The following is a 20,857-nucleotide window of genomic DNA, read 5'->3' as shown; positions in this document are numbered from 1 at the left end:
AGGCCGACTGAAGCCAATTTGCTGCCCTAGGCAAATGCCAAATTCGCCCCTTCTTTGCTTACTTTTCCTTAATAACAAAATATATAATTTTTAAAAATTAAGATGGAGTCATGTGTAGAAGTTCACGCAAGTGAGGAACTGATCGCCATTCACTTGGGAGTGGCCAGAAACGATTCTTTTACATATAGCTCAAGCAGCTCATGACTTCCGGTCTTTGACCAAGTACGCTCTGGGTAGCCTTAGAAAATCTGTTTGAAGGCGAGCTGAAGTGAGATGGCGCAGCATCCCCTATACACGGTTGTGCGCTTGATATGGGACCCGCCTAGTAAAAAAACGCACCCAATGAAAAATAGCAATCAGCCTCGAATGAGAGAACCCCCTTTTGACGACGACCATGGCAAACGACTTAAGAAGTACAATTTGAGGACATCTCTTAATTGGGAAGGTGCCACTGCTCAGCTGGTTGATGTCCTCGTTAGAGTGAAGTATCCGCCGTCCAAGAAATGCGGTGGACGGGGCAATGACTGAGGCGAGAAAGTCCTTGTGGCATGGCCATATGAAGGAGCGCAAATTTGGTGTAGGATTCGTGGTGGTAGAGAGACTCCGTCGCCGAGTACTGTCATTCACCCCGGTAGGTGCACGTCTAGCCACAATCCGCAACAAAGCGAAGTTCTTCAACATATCGCGAATTTGCGCTGTTTTCGAGAGAAAGTTTCTGCGAAAGATTTATGGTGCTTTGCGCGTTGGCCATGGCGAATATCGCATTCGGTGGAATGATGAGCTATATGAGATATATGACGATATTGACATAGTTCAGCAAATTAAAAAACAGCGGCTACGCTGGCTAGGTTATGTCGTCCGAATGGACGAAAACACTTTAGCCCTGAAAGTATTCGACGCAGTAACCGCCGGAGGAAGCAGAGGAAGAGGAAGATCTCCACTCCGTTGCAAAGACCAGGTAGCGCCACCGAAAAGATGAAACGACTCGCGCGTGAGCGGTGTCTACGCCAGTAAAAAACAAGTGATCAGAGCTTTTATCTATCCCAATTTCTATTTCGATGAAATTCCGAGATATCTTCCTGGTTAAAGATCGTTAGGCGCGATACCCAGTGAACATGCTTCGCATTAAAGTTGCCTCCCATAATAAATTTGGGTGCGTGCATATTGAGAAGTTCTTTATATTCTTCAACGAGGATTTTTGTATCTCGGCTGGTAATATAAGTATGTATTGCAGCAATTGACAAGGGTTGGTTCATTGCTTTTATTGTTATAGTGTTAGTGCGTATATTGTGCGTACTAATTTCCTCATAATGTTTAATGATGTTTTTAACAATAATAGCAGTGCGTCCCCTTGCACAATTACTAGGGTAGATTGTGTGAGAGATATCGTAGTTTATCTCCTAAAATGAGTATCGGACATCATATTAATATTATAAATGCAAATGTAAGTTTGTTTGTTATACTTTCACGCAAAAACTACTTAACCGATCATCATGAAACTTTGTACATATACTCCTGAAGGTATTAGAAGTAAAATAGGGTTCTTTATATTAAAGAAAGAAATTTTTAAGAAAGATACAAAAATTATTTGTCAAAAAATCGTCAAATTTAGCTTCTTCAACGCCATCTAGCATTACAGTAATGAAGTTTCGACCATGAATAATGTTATACCGTCCCACTGTATTACCGGCGGTGACGACAATATCTAAATCAATTGAATATACATAGTTTCAACTGTTTCTAATTTTTCTATATTTATTGTTATTTTCTTCTGTCGTTACATGCAGTGTAAAACTATTAAAATTTTTGAGATAATCCGTAATTTTTGTGGTTAGCTGTCACTTTATTATTTCAGATCTTACTCGCTGATGTCAGTTATTACTCTGCTTTTCTTAAAAAAGGCCTCGGATGCGGAAATCTGGTACATACATATATCCAAATCATACTCAAACTAATATTATAAATGCGAAAATGAAGTTTCAACAATGAATACTGTAATACCAATATGTAGCCTTTTCACGTGAATCTAATGCCCAGAATTTACACATATTTGCACCCGACGAGAAAACTTATAACATTGTCTACATAAATATCCTAGATTAATACCTTATTTATATTTTATTTTATTTCTTTAAATTGTTAGAATTCAGAATTTTTATTTTTGTTACGGTAAAATATATTTTAACATTTGTTGTTGCATTTCAATACGCATATTTTAAGGTGTTGAAACTTCATTGTCTGTAGTAATTTTTAAAAATTGTTGATCTCAGCCAAGCAATAAAATTTAGTTATCATTTTGACTCATTTCTATTATTATACCCTTACCCTTTATCTCTCATACTTATTTATTGGCTCCACTGCGGGCGAAGCCGCGGGTAAAAAACTAGTAAGACATACATATATTTGCTCTTTTTGTAAAATTAGTTGAAGCTCTTCTTTGTGCTTTAATAGTCCATTTGCATTCAATGTCATAACTCGGAGAGCACCATTCATGCCTTAGAATTTGTTTTATTGTTATTTCTTTCCGAGGTTATCTAATCAGCTGCAGATATCGCTATAGAATTTTTCTTGTTTATTTAATATCTCAAGGATTTGAGTTAGTAGGTCTTTGGTCAACTTAGTGTTTTTTTCGTTCAACACGTTTGAGTTACTTTTCAGAAAAAGTGAGCTTACTCGTCTGTACACGATTCATTTATTGAATCCTTTTGTTTGTTCAAGGCTTTGTTAAGAATGCTTTGAAGCTCCTTGGCAACAATACGTCCTTTGTAGTTTGCTGATTGGCTTTCGCCACAGTTACAGCATTTTGGTTTTTCTGAGTTTGGTTTTTGGCACTCGATGGATTTGTGCTTACCACTACATTTAATGCACATTTTGCCGCAGAAGTTCTTGGTGTGTTCAAGTGCCTGGCAATTTTTACATTGTGGAAGAAGTTTAGAATTCCTAATAGGCTCAATGAGAACAAGGGTGTGAAGAATGTGTTTGATTTCATATATTTTGTTGATGCCTTTAGAATCACAAGTAGCTAAAAACATGTTTAAAGGTTCTCGTGTTTTCTACTTGAGCTTATTTACGACGTTCATAACATTTAGACCTTGCTCTTGTAAATTACGAGTTATGGCGATTTTCAATCATAACTTTTATTGGGCGCGTTTGTTTGTTTTCAAAGGAATACCATGAAGTTCCCGACGCAAACAACATTTTTGTCACCTATTGATGTAACGCTTACTTTATGAGTGTCGTTATTTAATAGTTTGAATGCAAATGAACTTTTGGTATTTTTTTTTCATTAGGTTATTCACTTCTTTATAATTAGAGATATTTGAAATCATAATAGATGAAGGCCACGGTATAGCTGTATGGTTTTCACCGTTCGATGATAAAATATTTTCCTTTATGATCACTGCTGGTGAAGCTTCGGCTTTACGCTTTTTAATAGGCCTTTTGTTTTCCTTTAAAATCCAGTCTGCTTCCAGCGCTAATTCTTCTTCGTCAGTTTCATATTGTGACTGACTATAATTAGGCATAAGTGGGCGATTATTTTGTTCTTTAAGCTTTTGATTTATACTTTTTAAATGCTCGTTTAATTTTTCTAATTCTTCCAATTTTTAAACTAATGGTACATATAAATATGTATTTAAAAGAGGGGTAATTATAGTTATCTTAATTGTGCCTGACTCTTGCAAATTGCATGAACCAAAGCCAGGGAAATATTTAAGAGATGATCGAAATCCAAGCAATTTTATATATGTATACATATACTAAATATATGTAATTAATATACTGACCGACATATTCGGCATAAGGATTGTTAGAAAAACGAAAATCATTATATGTTATATATATTGTACTATGTATGGGAGTTTGGGGAAGTAGCGACACGATTTTATTTATTTTTCTCAATACTACTTACTAAAAAACCAATCATATAAAATCAACTATGTCAAGTTTTTGCCCAATTGTATTTTTGACAAAAAGATACACTGTTATGTAAAACCCGCTTTCTTATTTTTGTTGAGATAACTCACATATTGGCTGATATATGCAATACAAAGTTACCCCGAAGTTTGAAAATCTTTATTTTAGGTATATGGAGCTAAGAGAAGTATTGGTCCGATTCATCCTATTCCTAAATTTCTATTACATATATATCTCACACATTGAACAAAATTTTCAATAAGATGTCAACTATGGATACCTAGGGGCTTGAACAGTTTTCATTGTTATATTAATTGCTTCTTGATTTGTGTACTGGAATTTAAACGAAACAGGTGGAATTTAAAATTGTGCTATGGTTTCATCAAAAAGTGGGTGGTGCCACGCCCATAGCGGGTCCCATAAATCTCTCTCAAATTTATATTTTATTTATTTATTTATCGCGCTTTGAGATATATCAATTTTTACTCAAGTTACAGCTTGCACAGATTGACGACGGACAGACAGATAGTCAACCGGATTTCAACTTTTCTAGTCCTTCGTATCATTCATATACTTATATTTAACTGTATATCTATTTCGCTTAATTTTAGGTGATACGTGCAGCCGTTAAGTGAACAAAACTTAATTCTCTGTTGCAACAGTATAAAAAGCTGGAAATTTCTGTCTTCTGCTTAAAAACGAAGAAAAGTACGACTCGAAGCGTCAGAACATCAACACGTAATTTGGTTGTTTTGCTCTAGGGTCTTAAAACGCATTGATGCGGAATGAAGTAGTGTTGCGTACTCGAGATCTTATTATGCTATTTATTTTTAGAGGTAATTCTTCTAGGCCCAACACTATTTATTAATGCTAAAACTTCCTCAGCTTCGCTTAAAATCCTATATGATTTGGGAGAAGAACTTAAATTGCTCACGCATTTGCCAAATACAATCCACCAAAAAAGGGTTTTTAATTTGGCCAACAGCTAACAATTTGAAAAATGCATCTGCACTCAATTAGACATCAATGGAATTCTGGGTCCGCCAATTTAATATTGTGCGGAATTTTCCAGCTATTAGAATCGTTATTATGGTCTGTAAGATTAGCCGAAATTCACCGCATATCCAGAATTCCACCGAAAATTCGTAATTCGACTTGAAAAACGCGCTTAATTTTGCCCCCACTTTTCTATTAGAATTTATTATTCCTATCATGCTTAACGTTTTCTGTTGGCGTCGGATCCGTAACTTCTGTGCCAACGCCTCCGTCATAAAGCTGGCTTGGAAGTTTGAATCCAGCAACGCTCTCGCAAGCAGGTATTCTGCATAACTGGTCCTCAATTGAATAACTGCTGTTGCTAACATTACCCGATTCGGTATACTGCTGTATGCCTCACATGATGATGTGTGGAAGATGGTTGCGGATGAGATGAAGCATGGAAAGAAACCGGATACTGGTGCAACAACGTGTGATAGGATGTATTCCATACACGACATCGATCCGCTCTGCACTTGTATACGGTGTGTCTCTTATGCAAACAATTTATGCAGAAGATTTCATAAACTCGAACCTCCCTTTTACTGGAAGTGCCTTGAAAGTGAGGCAAACAGTTAAATAGTTCTCCTACGATTTGCACTTTTGACAGATTGGCTGCTTTGTATTTGCAGCAACTAAAGCTCATTTCGACCTGTCCATGTGTGGCGGTTTCATGTGGCTCGTGCTGGTTGTGGCTCCGGTTTTCATCCTCGAATACGACACTCCTTCCCCTGAAAACTGCTGAAATCTTCTATTCAAGGTGGCTTCACGATATATTTGCTTCTCATCGACAAGCTACTATAGCAATGAGTCATAAACGGCAAACCACTCACAGAAACAAGTCGCGCAAAAATGTTTGTCCTGGCTCTCCAGGTTCTCGGAGACAACTGACCAGCTGCTCGTTCGTTAGCTAGGAACGCAATCTACCGAATCCAGTCAGTGCGCGAGTTAAAGAACGTATTCTTTATAATACTTATAGTAATACACATTAAAACAACCTTGAGTTGTAGTTATATGTGCACCCACCAGTTTATCCAAAATCATTCACTCACCGTCACTTTGTGTTAATAAAAGACTGCGAGCGCAATTTATGTTTAAATTCGGTTTAATTTAGTAGGTAACAAAATATGTAACGCACAATACAAATGCCGAATATAAATATATATGTAAAAACATAATCAACAGTAAGTCAAAGAGACGGTGTCCAGTTTTAGGACAGTGAAATGATGTTTCCCGCGAATGCAGCTCGGCGGCTACCGATGGATCGATGACTTGACGTAGTGCTGATGAATCGAACTAACGTAGCACTCAGGATAGGCGAATAACCGGAACGTATGTTGACGCGGCGCAGTGCAGAATGTAAAAGTAGACGGACGTTAAGGTGCGAATGTGTATATGGCGAATTTTACTGCGTGAATGTTGATGTGCGGCTTGTGAAGATCGAAGAGAAGTGCTTTACCGATGCCTATCCTTTTTGTTGAGTGGGTTGGCGTACAGATGTGTTGAGTTGTGCAGTAGTGCCATCAGCTGTGGTGAATTACACTGTAGCATTAGGATGCGCCAGTTTTACCGGGTAGAGGGGGTGGATGCTTAACTCATTTAAACATCCTGGGCCCCCTAGGCGAATATTTTGCCTAGTATTACGCTTTTGTGCTGTTGCATGTACATATATCGGCATACTGTTGGTGGAGTAGCCGAGGCGCAGAATACATTCTGACAGCAGAAGTATTTGATGAAGGAGTTGTAATATACTCACATTGATCCGGTTGTGCAGAGAACGAATTTTGATTTAAACAAGACACATATCTTTCTATGCATTTTAATTTGCGTGCTTGTTTGAATTCGCTTTTTTGACGACTCATTATTAAGGCAAACAAGTGTATTATTTGTTTGCTTTTATTAATTTGATTAGCGGTTATTTAAAATTTATTACTTCATCGGTTTGGTATACTGGTTGTTTATTGGGAGTGGCCGTGAATAGAGAACGGCTTCAATTCGTGGAGTAGATAATTCTTTATATTTAATTTGAAGCTTTGTATAGCTGATTTCCATAACTCATCCATATGAGGACCGCTTGCATAGATGCGATAAGAGCGATCTTTGCTTTTTATAAGAGTAGGTACGTCACTTTATCGCATTGGGAATATGGTGATTCCATAACTTATTTTTGAGATTTTATTTACTTTTGAAAATGTATGAAAGTGTCGATTTTTCGACTTTTTGATACAACTGTGCTATATTTTATGTTTTAGTGCGTATGCACTAATTTGGCGTTTAGTAGCCCGCCGCCGCTCTAGGAGTTGTTCAGAATTGTTTTTTTTCCCATTATTGGCGAAAGCCATCCTGCGGGGCCGAAAAGATGTATATGCTTTTAACAATTTGGATTGTCAGAGGTAACTCTGACTTTGTTTTTTATACCTTTATGTGGGGTATTGCAAAATTGTGGCTCTAGTGGTTGTCGTACGACGTACCGGCCATTATTTGATCGAGTAGTTGTGGCTTTAGAAAAGTCCTCACAATACTGATCTTCTTTAGTTTTGTTTAATATTTGGGGAAGTTTCCCTATATCTTGAGATTTCCTTAATTGTGAATTAAGGCATTTATTTGGTTTTTTCGCAACTTGAGTTGATGTGGTGGTAACTAGTTCTGTAACTAGTCCACTTTGTGTTTCGCTGTGTAGCGTTTGAGATTTGTGTGCCTTTGAGCAGCATGGTGTCTCTTGGCAATTTTTAGTATTTTGGCTTTCGGGATTTGCTTTTGTAATTAAACCCGTGGTTCTTTTTGTATATGCGCTCCTTTGAGGTGAGATGTGATATGTGCTGTTATGAAGCATTGTATGATGTCTTTTATGACAATAGAAGCAATTATATTTGCTTTTGCAATTTTTAAGATTGTGTGTATGGGACAAGCAGTTTGTACAGAGTCTTTTTGATCTGACAAAGTTGTTCCTTTCGTTAATATTTAGTTTTTTAAACTTCTCGCAAGTTTTAAGCTTATGCCCTCTTGTGCATAGTTCGCATGACGTGTATTTTTTCTGTTCGGATATGAACGAGTGCGTTTTGTGAAAGCTTTTAATTAAATTTTTGTTGCTTCTAGCATGGGGTTTATTGAAGCTTATATTTTGGTCGTGTTTAATGATCTTAGTTTTGATTCTTTTTTCTTCTAACCTTTCCGCAATTTCATATTGGGTGGTGAGAAAATCTTTCATTTGTTGCCACGTTGGGCACTTTTTTCGTGATGAGAGCGATTTCTCCCATAGAAGTAACGACTTTTCTGGTAATGCGGCGGTGCAAATGTTTACCAGAATAGGATCCCAGCTGTCTGTGGGGATATTAAGTGTCGATAGAACCGACAAACAATTAGAAACAGTGGATTCTAGTTTAATGAATTCTACACTTGTTTCTTTCTTAATTTTAGGCAAGTTTAATAGTGTCGTAATAAGCAAGTATCGACCAGTATTATTTCGTTTTCAAATCTAGCTTCTAGAGCTTCCCAAGCCGGAAGGCGAGTCCAAAAATTTTTAAGATTTTGGCCTTTTATTTCTAATAACGATTCCGAGTTTTCGTGAATCGGTGAAGCGGCAAATCTAGTGCAGTATCTTGTTAAACTGTCACTTTCTGAAATGAATTTAACAATCTGTTTGGGGAGTGTAGCTCCTGCAGGCATATTTTGATTATTGTTGTTGTTAATCATTTTTTAAAAATAATATTATTTATTTATATTTCAGTTCGCAAATATATTTGAATTGTTAATTGCTATTAAAAACCGCGCTTTTTATTAATTAAAATATTTGATGTCCGAATTATTTGTATTTAGGTACACCCTAATACTTGGACTTGTATGTGCTTATGTTTTGTGCAATTGAGAGCTCGTTGAAGATATCAATGCTCTATTTTCATAAGCACCAATTGTGTGTGTGATTTTATGATTATGGTTTTGTTCTTAAGCAATTGAGAGCTCGTTAGAGAGATCAATTCGCTTTTTGTATACAATCCTGCTTGTTTTTGTTTGCCAAAGTACAAGAGGTATTGACAGATAATTTCCAATGTGGACTTATTATATCTGTTTGTACAAATATGTCTTAATATGTAATATGTTGAGATTTTGTTTAGTATGATTATATGTACAATTATATTTATATATGTATGTATGTTCGCTCAGAGAAGAGAGCGCGTAAACGGAATTGAAAAAAGGCGCTTATATACATATGTAAGTATGTTTGTATTTTTTGCCTCTCTTGTTTTGTTTTTTATGTTATAATTCTGATTAATATTAGTGCCTTTGCTTCCTTAGTTTATGCAATCCCGCTTATTGTTTTGTTAAACTTAAGGGGTATTGTCGGAACATATTGCAAGTTAATTCTTGAACGTTTTTGTTGTTGTTGAGATATTTTATATGTTTTAACACAACTGTAAGCATTTACCGGCATCAATAATTTGTACATATATTACCAAACTGTTTGTTAGCAGTATTTCGCTTTTTACCGGAAAATAAACCGAACTAAAACAGTTTGGTGATAGTTTTTCCTTTTTTTTATACCAACGGAATTTTGCTTCGAAACACAAATTTAATTTTGTGCTTTTGGAACATACATAAAAGCAAATATATAAATATTAAAGGGAATCGATGCAACTCACTTTGATTTCCTCCAGGGGGTTTTGGGGACTATGAGTGTATGTATGTGGATATTTGTACGTGCGTGTGCTTGTGGTTTTTTTGAGCCTTTGGTTTTTCTTCCAGTCCTTTGCTGTGCTTGTTGTTGTTTGATGTTTTCAGTTTATGTTTCGTTAATTCGCGCCCGCTCTTTGCAGTTATGTATTTTGTTGCGATTCGCGCTCGCAAAATATTATTTTAGTTTTGTATTTCGCGCCCGCTCTTTTATTGTAGTTTTATTGTTTTGCACTGCACTTTTATGGATGTTTGTATGTATATATATTTGATTTACTGATCGTGTCCGCTTTATGTTGTTTTGTGTTTGTAAAGTGTTATATAAATATTTCGTTTTTGTAATTTTATGTTTTTATCACCGCAGTTTTAGTTATTGCTTTTGTCACTTCACCGTGTTTTTTTTTGTTTTTTAAACTGCTTGGGTCACAGCACTTTGTTTATTCTTTTTTTAGTTTAATTTTTTACACTAGTATATGTATGTATGTATGTATCCATATTTATTTAATCTTGTATTTCACATAGTGCCTTTCTGTGAGGCTCGAAGAACCATCGTTATATGTGCACCCACCAGTTGATCCAAAATCATTCACTCAACGTCACTTTGTGTTAATAAAAGACTGCAAGCGCAATTTATGTTTAAATTCGGCTTAATTTAGTAGGTAACAAAATATGTAACGCACAATACAAATGCCGAATATAAATATATATGTAAAAACATAATCAACAGTAAGTCGAAGAGACGGTGTCCAGTTTTAGGACAGTGAAATGATGTTTCCCGCGAATGCAGCCCGGCGGCTACCGATGGATCGATGACTTGACGTAGTGCTGTTGAATCGAACTAACGTAGCACTCAGGATAGGCGAATAACCGGAACGTATGTTGACGCGGCGCAGTGCAGAATGTAAAAGTAGACGGATGTTAAGGTGCGAATGTGTACATATATGGCGAATTTTACTGCGTGAACGTTGATGTGCGGCTTGTGAAGATCGAAGAGAAGTGCTTTCCCGATGCCCATCCTTTTTGTTGAGTGGGTTGGCGTACAGATGTGTTGAGTTGTGCAGTAGTGCCATCAGCTGTGGTGAACTACACTGTAGCATTAGGATGCGCCAGTTTTACCGGGTAGACGGGGTGGATGCTTAACTCATTTAAACAAGTTGGAACAATTGAAATGAACTATCACTACAACAAACAAGTATCAAAACAACATCGAGTTTGAATACCACAATAACCTTATCTTAAAACAAAGCAAATGTATCTAAGCAAACAATATGTGGCGTACCAACATAACGAGATTCTTAAATTATATTTTCATAATTTCGATCTTTTACATTCTAATTACAATAACTTATAATTTTATTATTATGATCGCTTTACAACACTAATCACTCTATTACACTTGTTTTTGACATTATGCTATTTTTGTATTCGCGCATTGTCATTCATTCGTCCTTACGTTTGCCTCTATATTCGCCCTTTTTTTGGATAGCAGCTGCCAATCGCTTCGCACGTGAGGATCGCAACATAAGTTAATTTTATAATTCATTGCTCTTAATAAAGATTAGGTTTAAACAACGTGTTTTCAATCCTAAATTGGTGACCCCCGTCGTTTGTGCACCACAATTAAAAGGAAGCCGCTCGTTTGCAAAGGCCTTCTCCGGCGCGCATTGAGAAAAGTCACATAAGCACATTTTTTGGGGTGCTCGTTAGAAGTTGCCGCATCCCGTTAATAACATCGGCTGATCCGATTGCAAGAGCCTGCACGTGGCAGGAACACTCTCACTCGTATTTCTATTCATCCATTCGTGTGCAAGAGCCTACGTTTTGAAGCAACATCTCGTGTATAACCTCGCTTTTGAATCTGTTTAATTCGAAAATTTCCCACATCATGTCTCTGGACGACAGCATGGCAGTTGGCAACAGCGGTGGGGAAGCTACGCTTACTGCGAATTACAGCACTGTACCTCGAATTCCGCTTCCTCAAATGAATGAAGACAGTATCGAGGCCTATTTCTACGCTTTAGAATTTTGGTTTCAGGCGTCGCTCGTATATTCCGACACTAGAAAATTTCACATAGTGTTGGCGAGCCTTCCGCCAAATAAACTTCTGGAGCTAAAGCCAATCATAGAAGCAGCGCCTTCCATTGAAAAATTCAAATACTTTAAACAAAAGCTAACTGATCATTTCACCGATAGTCAGCAACGACGCTTGCAAAAAGTTTTAAAAGACATGCCCCTGGGTGACCGAAAACCCAACGAGCTGTTTAGCGAGATGAAGCGTGTTGCCGGCACCACCCTCAATGACAGTTTGTTGAACGATTTGTGGGTAACGCGTCTCCCACCGTACGTACAAGCAGCGATAATCGCAGCGAAAGTGCCGCTCGGCGAAAAAGCACAAATTGCCGACTCCATCGTGGAATCCATCGGTTGGCAAAACGGTCATGTAGACATTGTATCTGCAAATAACGACATTTCTATCCTGAAAACCGAAATCGCAGAATTAACGCGCTGTATGAAAAGCACCTTAACTTTAAGAATGACCGTATTCGTTCAAGGTCACCTTCACGAACTAAAAGAGTACGACATAGCGCACAACGTGATACTTCGGAGAACTTTTGTTGGTACCATCGAAAATTTGCTGACAAAGCTACGAAGTGCCGTGAGCTCTGTAGTTTTGTCAAAAAGCCATCGTCACAATAATGTTGCTCAGCTGCAACGATTTCAGGTACTGGCAAGCAACCTGAGGTCGCCAACAACCACCGACTTCGTATCTTTGACTCTTCGTCGAACATTAGCTTTCTCATCGATACTGGCGCTGATGTGTCCGTAATACCGTCAAATACGAAGACAGCTAGAGTCAACACCACCGGATTGAAATTGTTTGCCGCGAACGGCTCACCTATTAAAGTATACGGTGAAGTTCTATTAAAATTAAATTTAAAATTAATCGCCGACGTCTCTCATGCCATTATCGGCGCAGATTTTTTGAGTAACTTCGGTATTTTGGTAGATCTCAAGCAGAGATGTTTATGTGATAGCAAGACCGATTTAAAATCAGTTTGCACAATTTATAGAACACTTGGGGTAAGTGTTAAGACGATCAACGCAGACACAAATTTCGCCGATATTCTTCACGAATTTGTAGAGATCACCAGACCGCCTCCAATGGGCACGTCAACCAACTCCGCTGTAGCTCATCGGATTTTAACGAATGGCCAGCCCGTTTTTTCGCGGCCACGACGACTCTCGCCAGAGAAATTAACTGCAGCTCGAGCCGAATTCGACTATCTTCTAAAGTTGGGCATTTGCCGTCCATCCAGCAGTAACTGGTCCAGTCCACTGCACATGGTGCGAAAAGCCGATGGAACATGGAGGCCATGCGGGGATTACCGAGGCCTTAATGCACAGACAATACCGGACCGTTACCCCTTACCGTTTCTGCAGGATTTCGCAAATGTGTTAGCAGGCAATACAATTTTTTCAAAAATTGACCTACAGAAGGCATTTCATCAGGTGCCTGTACACCCCGACGACGTGTGCAAAACTGCTATAACTACGCCGTTCGGACTCTATGAGTTCACTAAGATGACTTTCGGCCTTCGAAATGCTGCCCAAACATTCCAACGCATAATAAATGAAGTATTTCGTGGCCTTGACTTTGTTTTTTACATACTTAGACGACGTATGTGTAGCTTCAAAGTCGAATGAGGAACATCGAAAACATCTGCGACAGGTGTTTAAAAGATTACGAGAGCATAACCTCACAATTAACGCAGCGAAATCGGAATTTTGTGTTACGAAACTCGAATTTTTGGGGCATTCCATCACCAAGGATGGTATTCGACCATTAGAGAATCGCGTAGAGGCTATTCGGAACTTTGAACGACCAAAAATAGCAAAAGAGCTAAAGCGGTTTCTTGCAATGTTGAACTTTAATCGTAGATTTCTGCCACACGCAATGGAAACTCAAGGGCCCCTTTTTGACATGATAGGAGCAAACACGCGTAATGATTCCACTCCTTTAACGTGGTCCGACGAAGCTACGCGCTATTTTGAGTCCTGCAAGATGCAACTGGTTAATTGTGTTATGCTCGCACACCCCGTTCCCAATGCGGAGTAATCGCTATGGGTGGACGCGTCAAATTTCGCCGCGGGAGCAGTACTTAATCAAGTGGTTAACGGCCACCTCCAACCGCTCGGCTTCTTTTCCCGAAAATTTACAAAGGCAGAGGTGCGATACAGCACGTACGACCGCGAGCTGACAGCATTGTACCTGTCCCTTCGCCATTTTCGCTACATGGTCTTAGGTAGGCAGTGTCATATCTACACCGATCACAAACCTTTAGTTTACGCATTTCAACAACGCCTTGATAAAGCATCGGACCGGCAAGTGAGACAACTTGATTTCATTTCAAAAATTACAACAGATATTCGTCACGTTGATGGTAAAAAGAACGCGCCTGCTGATTTGATGTCACGTATTAATTCAATAAACTTCACGCCCATGGATTACGATCAACTAGCTGAGGACCAAACCACAGATACAGAGCTCCTATCTCTGTTGTCAGGTGATAAGCATCATTCACTTAAACTAACGAAATTTGCTGTTCCTTCCAGTTCGCGAAGAATTTATTGCGATTCTTCAACCAGCAGGGTGCGTCCATTCATCACGCAGAAGTTTAGATCAAACGCTTTGCATGCTATTCACGATTTAGCTCATCCAGGAACAAGAACTACTGCACGTCTTATGTCTGAGCGCTTCGTATGGCCATCCATCCAACGTGACAGCAGAGAATTCGCACGACATTGCATCCAGTGCCAAAGGTCAAAGGTTGTCCGTCACAACAGAGCAACGCTTCAGCGAATTACAATGCCAACACAGCGCTTTTCGCATCTCCACATTGATATCGTTGGGCCTTTCCCTTTATCCGATGGCAGCCGTTATTGCCTAACGATAATCGATAGGTTTACCAGATGGCCCTATGCCATTCCTATGCCGGATATTACAGCGCCGACAGTAGCAAAAGCCTTAGTGAATGCATGGATTTCCCGATTTGGTATCCCCACAAATATAACGTCCGACTTGGGCAGACAATTTGAAAGCGCTCTGTTTCGAGAACTTCTGAAATTCCTCGGGATTAACCACCTTCGCACGACGCCATACCACCCTCAAGCAAACGGTATGATTGAGAGGTGGCACCGTACTCTAAAATCAGCCATTCTCTGCCACAAACACGAACGGTGGACGACATATTTGCCATTGATCTTGCTGGGACTACGATCAGTTTTTAAGGACGACTTAATGGCTAGCCACGCCGAACTCGTTTATGGAACAACACTTAGATTACCTTCGGAATTTTGGGTGAATAGTAAACCAGCAAATAACGAACACGAGATGGTTACCGAACTTCGGCGAGTCATGCAGGACTTAAAACCAGCAGACACTTCGTGGCACTCAACACACAAAGTGTTCGTTCATCCGTCATTGGAATCATGCGAGCAAGTCTTCATTAGAGATGACTCCATTCGACCATCGCTCACCGCCGTATAAGGGCCCCTATAAAATTTTACATAGGACACCAAAGTACTACATCATTGAAATAGGAGGCAAGCATATCAAAACCACAATCGATAGGCTCAAGCCCGCCTTTGTGGCTACCTTGCCCGGCTTCTAAGAGGGGAGTAATGTGGCGTACCAACATAACGAGATTCTTAAATTATATTTTCATAATTTCGATCTTTTACATTCTAATAACAATAACTTATAATTTTATTATTATGATCGCTTTACAACACTAATCACTCTATTACACTTGTTTTTGACATTACGCTATTTTTGTATTCGCGCATTGTCATTCATTCGTCCTTACGTTTGCCTCTATATTCGCCCTTTTTTTGGATAGCAGCTGCCAATCGCTTCGCACGTGAGGATCGCAACATAAGTTAATTTTATAATTCATTGCTCTTAATAAAGATTAGGTTTAAACAACGTGTTTTCAATCCTAAACAAATAATATAATTTGTATCTAAACAAACTATCAACAAGTAATAAGTATCATACTAGTTAGTATAGATAGAAATAAGAATCGTGTAATAAGTTAGTCTTAAGAGTATAAATAAAGAGTACACATTTCGGGGCAGCTCAAAATATATTCTTTTGACTAAATTTTATTTAATGTAAAAATTAACTCGCGCACGCTCCAAAGTACAGTCGCAGCGGAAGAAAATCAGTCCTATTACTTTCCGGACAAACCCTGTATGGTAATATATTAAGGTGAGTATTAGGGTGTCCCTTAAATTTCGAAGTGTTTAATTTTTTATGCATACCTTCTTAAAAGTTTTGTTTTAGCATAATACTATTTAAACAACAAGTAAGGAAGGGCTAAGTTCGGGTGTCACCGAACATTTTATTCTCTCGCATGATTATGTGATAATCGAGATTTCATTATCCGTCATTTACATATTTTTCAAATACCGTATTTGTGTAAAGTTTTATTCCGCTATCATCATTGGTTCCTAATGTATATATTATACAGAGAAGGCATCAGATGGAATTCAAAATAGCCTTATATTGGAAGAAGGAGGGGTTGTGAACCGATTTCACCCATATTTGGAACATGTTATCAGGGTGTTAAGAAAATATTATGTACCGAATTTCATTGAAATCGGTATAGTAGTTTCTGAGATATGCTTTTTGGTCCATAAGTGGGCGACGCCGCGCCCATTTTCAATTTTTGAAAAAGCCTGGTGCAGCTTCCTTCTGCCATTTCTTCCGTAAAATTTAGTGTTTCTGACGTTTTTTGTTATTTGTTAGTCGGTTAACGCACTTTTAGTGATTTTCAACATAACCTTTATTTTTATATAACTAACAAATTTTTCCTTAATTTATTTTATTTCACTACATTATTCTAGTTTTTACTTCAAAGGGATGTCGTTTGACCCAACAGAGCCTTTCCAAAAGGCTTGTTCTTCGCGAAATATTATACACAGTTTTCGAGCATCTGGAATATTTCCTTTCATTACAAGTTTACTCAGTGATAATGACTTCGCCATGGGAAATCTGTCACAAGGAGGCGTTAGCAGTATGAAACACAATACAACTTTGCCTTAAAGTTTTTAAGTAAAAAAAAATTACAGATGTGAATTTTACAAGCTTAAGTATCGTATAATAAGTGATATGTAGAGTATATGTTAATTCATTTAAATTTTGCTTACTATTTCATTAGATTTTCAAACAAGAAATATTCTACATTAAAACGGAAACGCTACACATCAGAGTCATTCGGTGAAAACCTTTCATTTGTAGATTCCATTGGTTCCTTCGTCGAAAGTGAAACCGGTTCAGATATGGTATAGAGTCTAAAGTCCTGGAAAATTATAAATTGCTGCAGCAAGATATTCTATTTGTATATCCGAGGAGCTAGAGAATAGGCTTGGGTTTTTGTAAAATAAGCAAAATTGAAATGAAGTTACCTAATCCCATACTTCCATCTCACGTATCATGATGTTGGATCATATATTAGTTTGATGTAAATTTCGCGGACTTTTATATTAAATATGTGTTACTTAAAACAATGAATCTTATGATATGAAATTGGAGACTGTTATATAAGTGACCTTTTAAAAGACGAAACTGCCCCTTTTATTATAATTTTATTACAAATAGCATTTAACGCATTTATTTGAAATTTTAAATTTCCGCATTATTATTATCTAGTTCAATATCTAAGAAAAACATATTTAAAGGTTCCTTAGTAATGTGACTTTTTATGTTATTAACACTTCGAACAGCATGTCCAAGGTGCTCAACTATGGCTTTAATTGTTTCCAATGGCTATTATGAAGAAGATTCTTGATTATGGCGCGATAGGCTCTGTCTTGCTTTAGTTGAAACGTATGAAACTTAATATTCAGCCTTATCGTGAACTTCGTGTAAACACCGTTGGGTTTTTACTATCGTGAACTTCACATGGAAAATATTTCCCATATTCGAAAATTTCAAAGTCACCCCGAAGTTCGAAAATCTTTATATTAAGTATATGGAGGCTAAGGAAATATTGGACCTATTCAACCAATTTTTGACATACAAACACACCATTATAAAAGAAGAATTATCCCTTAATTTCAGTAATTCATCTCACAAATTGACCGACATTTTCGATCAAAAGCCGACTATAGGTACCGGTGTCTAAATATTCGGTACCAAGGGGCTTGAACAGTTTTTATTGGATTTGAACAAATTTTGGTCATAATGGGGCACAATAAAGACATTATTAGTGCAAAGTTTTCTCCCATTATATTAATTGCTTCTCGATTCGTGTACTGGAAACTGAATGAATCACGTGTAGTTGCGCTATATGGGAAGTGGGCGTGGTTATTTTTCGATTTCGCTCATTTTCAAAACGTGACATAGAAATATAAAAAAATACAACATATTAAATTTTGTCGAAATCGGTTGGTCGGGTCTCGAGAAATGAGATTTAACCAAAAAGTGGGCGGTGCCACGCTTATCCTCCAATTTTCACACCAGTTAGCGCTTTCTTATACCATCTGGGTGGTAAAATTTAATGTCTTTGGCGTATTTAGTTATTGATTTATCGCGTTTTTAGTAGTTGTTACAGTACCGTTATATGGGAAGTGAATGGGTTTTCATTCCAATTTCATCCATTTGCACAATATTGATAGGAGTTCCTATAATATTCGTGCGGAGCGAATTTGGTTGCTGTAGCTTTAGTGATTTAGGAGATATATACATTAAACTTATTAGGGAGCGGACCACTCCCACTTTCTCAAAATTTGTTTCCCAAAGGTTCCCTGCCCACAGCGATCCCCAACATGAGTTTTATATCTTAACTAAATGGTTAGTTATGGCACTGTATATGTTTTCGGTTAATGTCGATTTGTGGGCTTTGCAGTGATCCGATTACGCCCATCTAGGAACTCGAACTTTTTTTTTGCACTTAGAAACTCACATACCTGTGTTGTTTGAGGAGTTATGCACACTAAACTTGTTAGAGGGCGGGGCCACGCCTCCTTTTTTTAAAACTATTGCCCACAGGTGCCCCTTGCTACTGCAATCATCTCTACCAAAATACAGCTTTTTATCTTAATTAAGAGCTTAGTTATGGCGCTCTACGTTTTTTCGGATAATGGCGATTTGTGGGCGTAGCAGTGGTCCGATTACACCCATCTACGAACTTGCTTTTGTACTAAGGAGCGCACGTAGCAAGTTTCATCAAGATATATACATTTTGACTCAAGTTACACCTTTCACGGCCGAATGGACAGACAGACAGTAAACCGGATTTCAACTTTTCACGTCACCCTGATCTTTCATATTTTTTCATATATATATAACCTTATATCTATCTCGATTAGTTAGGTGAACAAAACTATAATACTCTGTAGCAACTGGTTGCGAGAGTATAAAAATAAAAATATTGGCTGCAAAGAGAAGCTTAAGCATTAACTAGTAATGCTGTTTTATATAGTACACCTCTTCGTTGTTTTTTTCTGTAATTAGGGAACTATATTTACTTCCTTTATACATATTTTATTTAAATTTTATTGAAAGTGGGTGTTAATAAAACGTTTGAATAAAATTAAGTATATTTATTTTAAAGAAAAAATAATATGGTTTTTTGAATGGAACTATTGATTTTAAAAGGAAAACGATTTACATTTAAATTAATAAAGCAGGTTTTTTTCTAGCCTCATTGATATAATGTGCTGTCAAAAAAGTCTTGCGGTATTTTTATTAATTTTTTTTTTATTGAAATTGAAATAAATTTTTGATGACTCATGCTCTTGACCGATGCTACGGCTGCTACTATGCCGGTCTTTTTCGACCAATTCAGCGATTTTATCGCAATTTTCGACGACAGGCCTTCCGGAGCGTGGCGCATCTTCGACCACCTCTACACCAGAACGAAAACGTTGAAACCATAAACTGCACAATTTTTATTGGCGGCTTGAGATGCATTTTTGCCTCTATCGTAGTACGAGTAGTACTGTAAAATATGCCGTATTTTCTCTTTATTTTGCTCCATGTTTGCGACGCTATAACTCACGAAAGACTTAAAAGAAACGACATTCAATCAAACACGTGTTAGCGCGTGAAATGAGCTTTCCAAAAAGGTATAGGGTGACCCGATGCGACGAATAAAACTAGAACTACGCGCTTTCAGCGCCAACTAGCGAAAATACCGCAAGACTTTTTTGACAAACAATATGTATGTAGGAGGAGCTGGATTCAGTTTCATCAAACTGTATTGCTTTAAAAACTTCAGCCTGGGAAGATTCATTTGTAATAAAATATGTGTCATCGCATCGGTAATTTATACAAATGTGTAACGCACATCAAACGTCAATAATTTGTGAAACTTTTTTAGGAGCGTAATGCAATTGCCTAGCTTCCAGTACACATCTCCATCGATTTTTTAAAACACCATTTGTTCTCTCCGCAACATCACACGCGCTTGAGTTAAGGAACGTATTTCTTATGATAAAAACAGAAAGAATCAAAACAGCATTCAAGAAAATGCATCAAAACAAACTTGACTTGGAACAATAGAAATGGACTATCACTACAACAAACAATCCTAAACAACCTTGAGTTTGAATAAATAATATCGTCCCCTCAATATAACAATAGCGTATAATTTTTTTTGGGTTTTGAGAAAATCGTGTTTAAAGTTTTTGTCAAATTAGATGTCTATTAAAACCTCAATATCGCGGTAAATAAAAATTCTTCATAGTGGATTTTTCGATGAGTACTTTATACCGTTTCTTGTCTTTAAATTTACCAAGTTTTTTTATTCTACGCTTCCTTTAAGACCATAATTATGTTATTCAAAGCGCAAGTCCTCCATATAGGCCATTTTATTTTTTAAGGAATTCGTATGATGTATCTGATACACTATTTTATTTTGTATGGTATACGCTGTTTTATTCAATAATTTTACGGTATTTTTATTAAAATATTTGATCTCAAAAATATCATTTTGTAACATTATAAAACAATAATTAATTCATAGTTTTGTTAATTCTGTGGCATTTATTCATTACTTTCCAATTTGGGTTATTATAAACCAAAAATTATGACACATGAAGGTATACATTGCGTGAATCAAAAATAACTAGAAATTCATTCGTCTTCATTCTCTTCCTCTGCTACATCTGGCTCATCTAAACAATTTCGCTTGTTTCCACCTCGTAAGTTAAAAAAAAAATGACTGCGAGC

Source organism: Bactrocera neohumeralis, unplaced genomic scaffold (genome assembly GCF_024586455.1).
Source record: "Bactrocera neohumeralis isolate Rockhampton unplaced genomic scaffold, APGP_CSIRO_Bneo_wtdbg2-racon-allhic-juicebox.fasta_v2 cluster09, whole genome shotgun sequence".
Taxonomy (NCBI): Eukaryota; Metazoa; Arthropoda; class Insecta; order Diptera; family Tephritidae; genus Bactrocera; species Bactrocera neohumeralis.
This window is presented reverse-complemented; position numbering follows the sequence as displayed.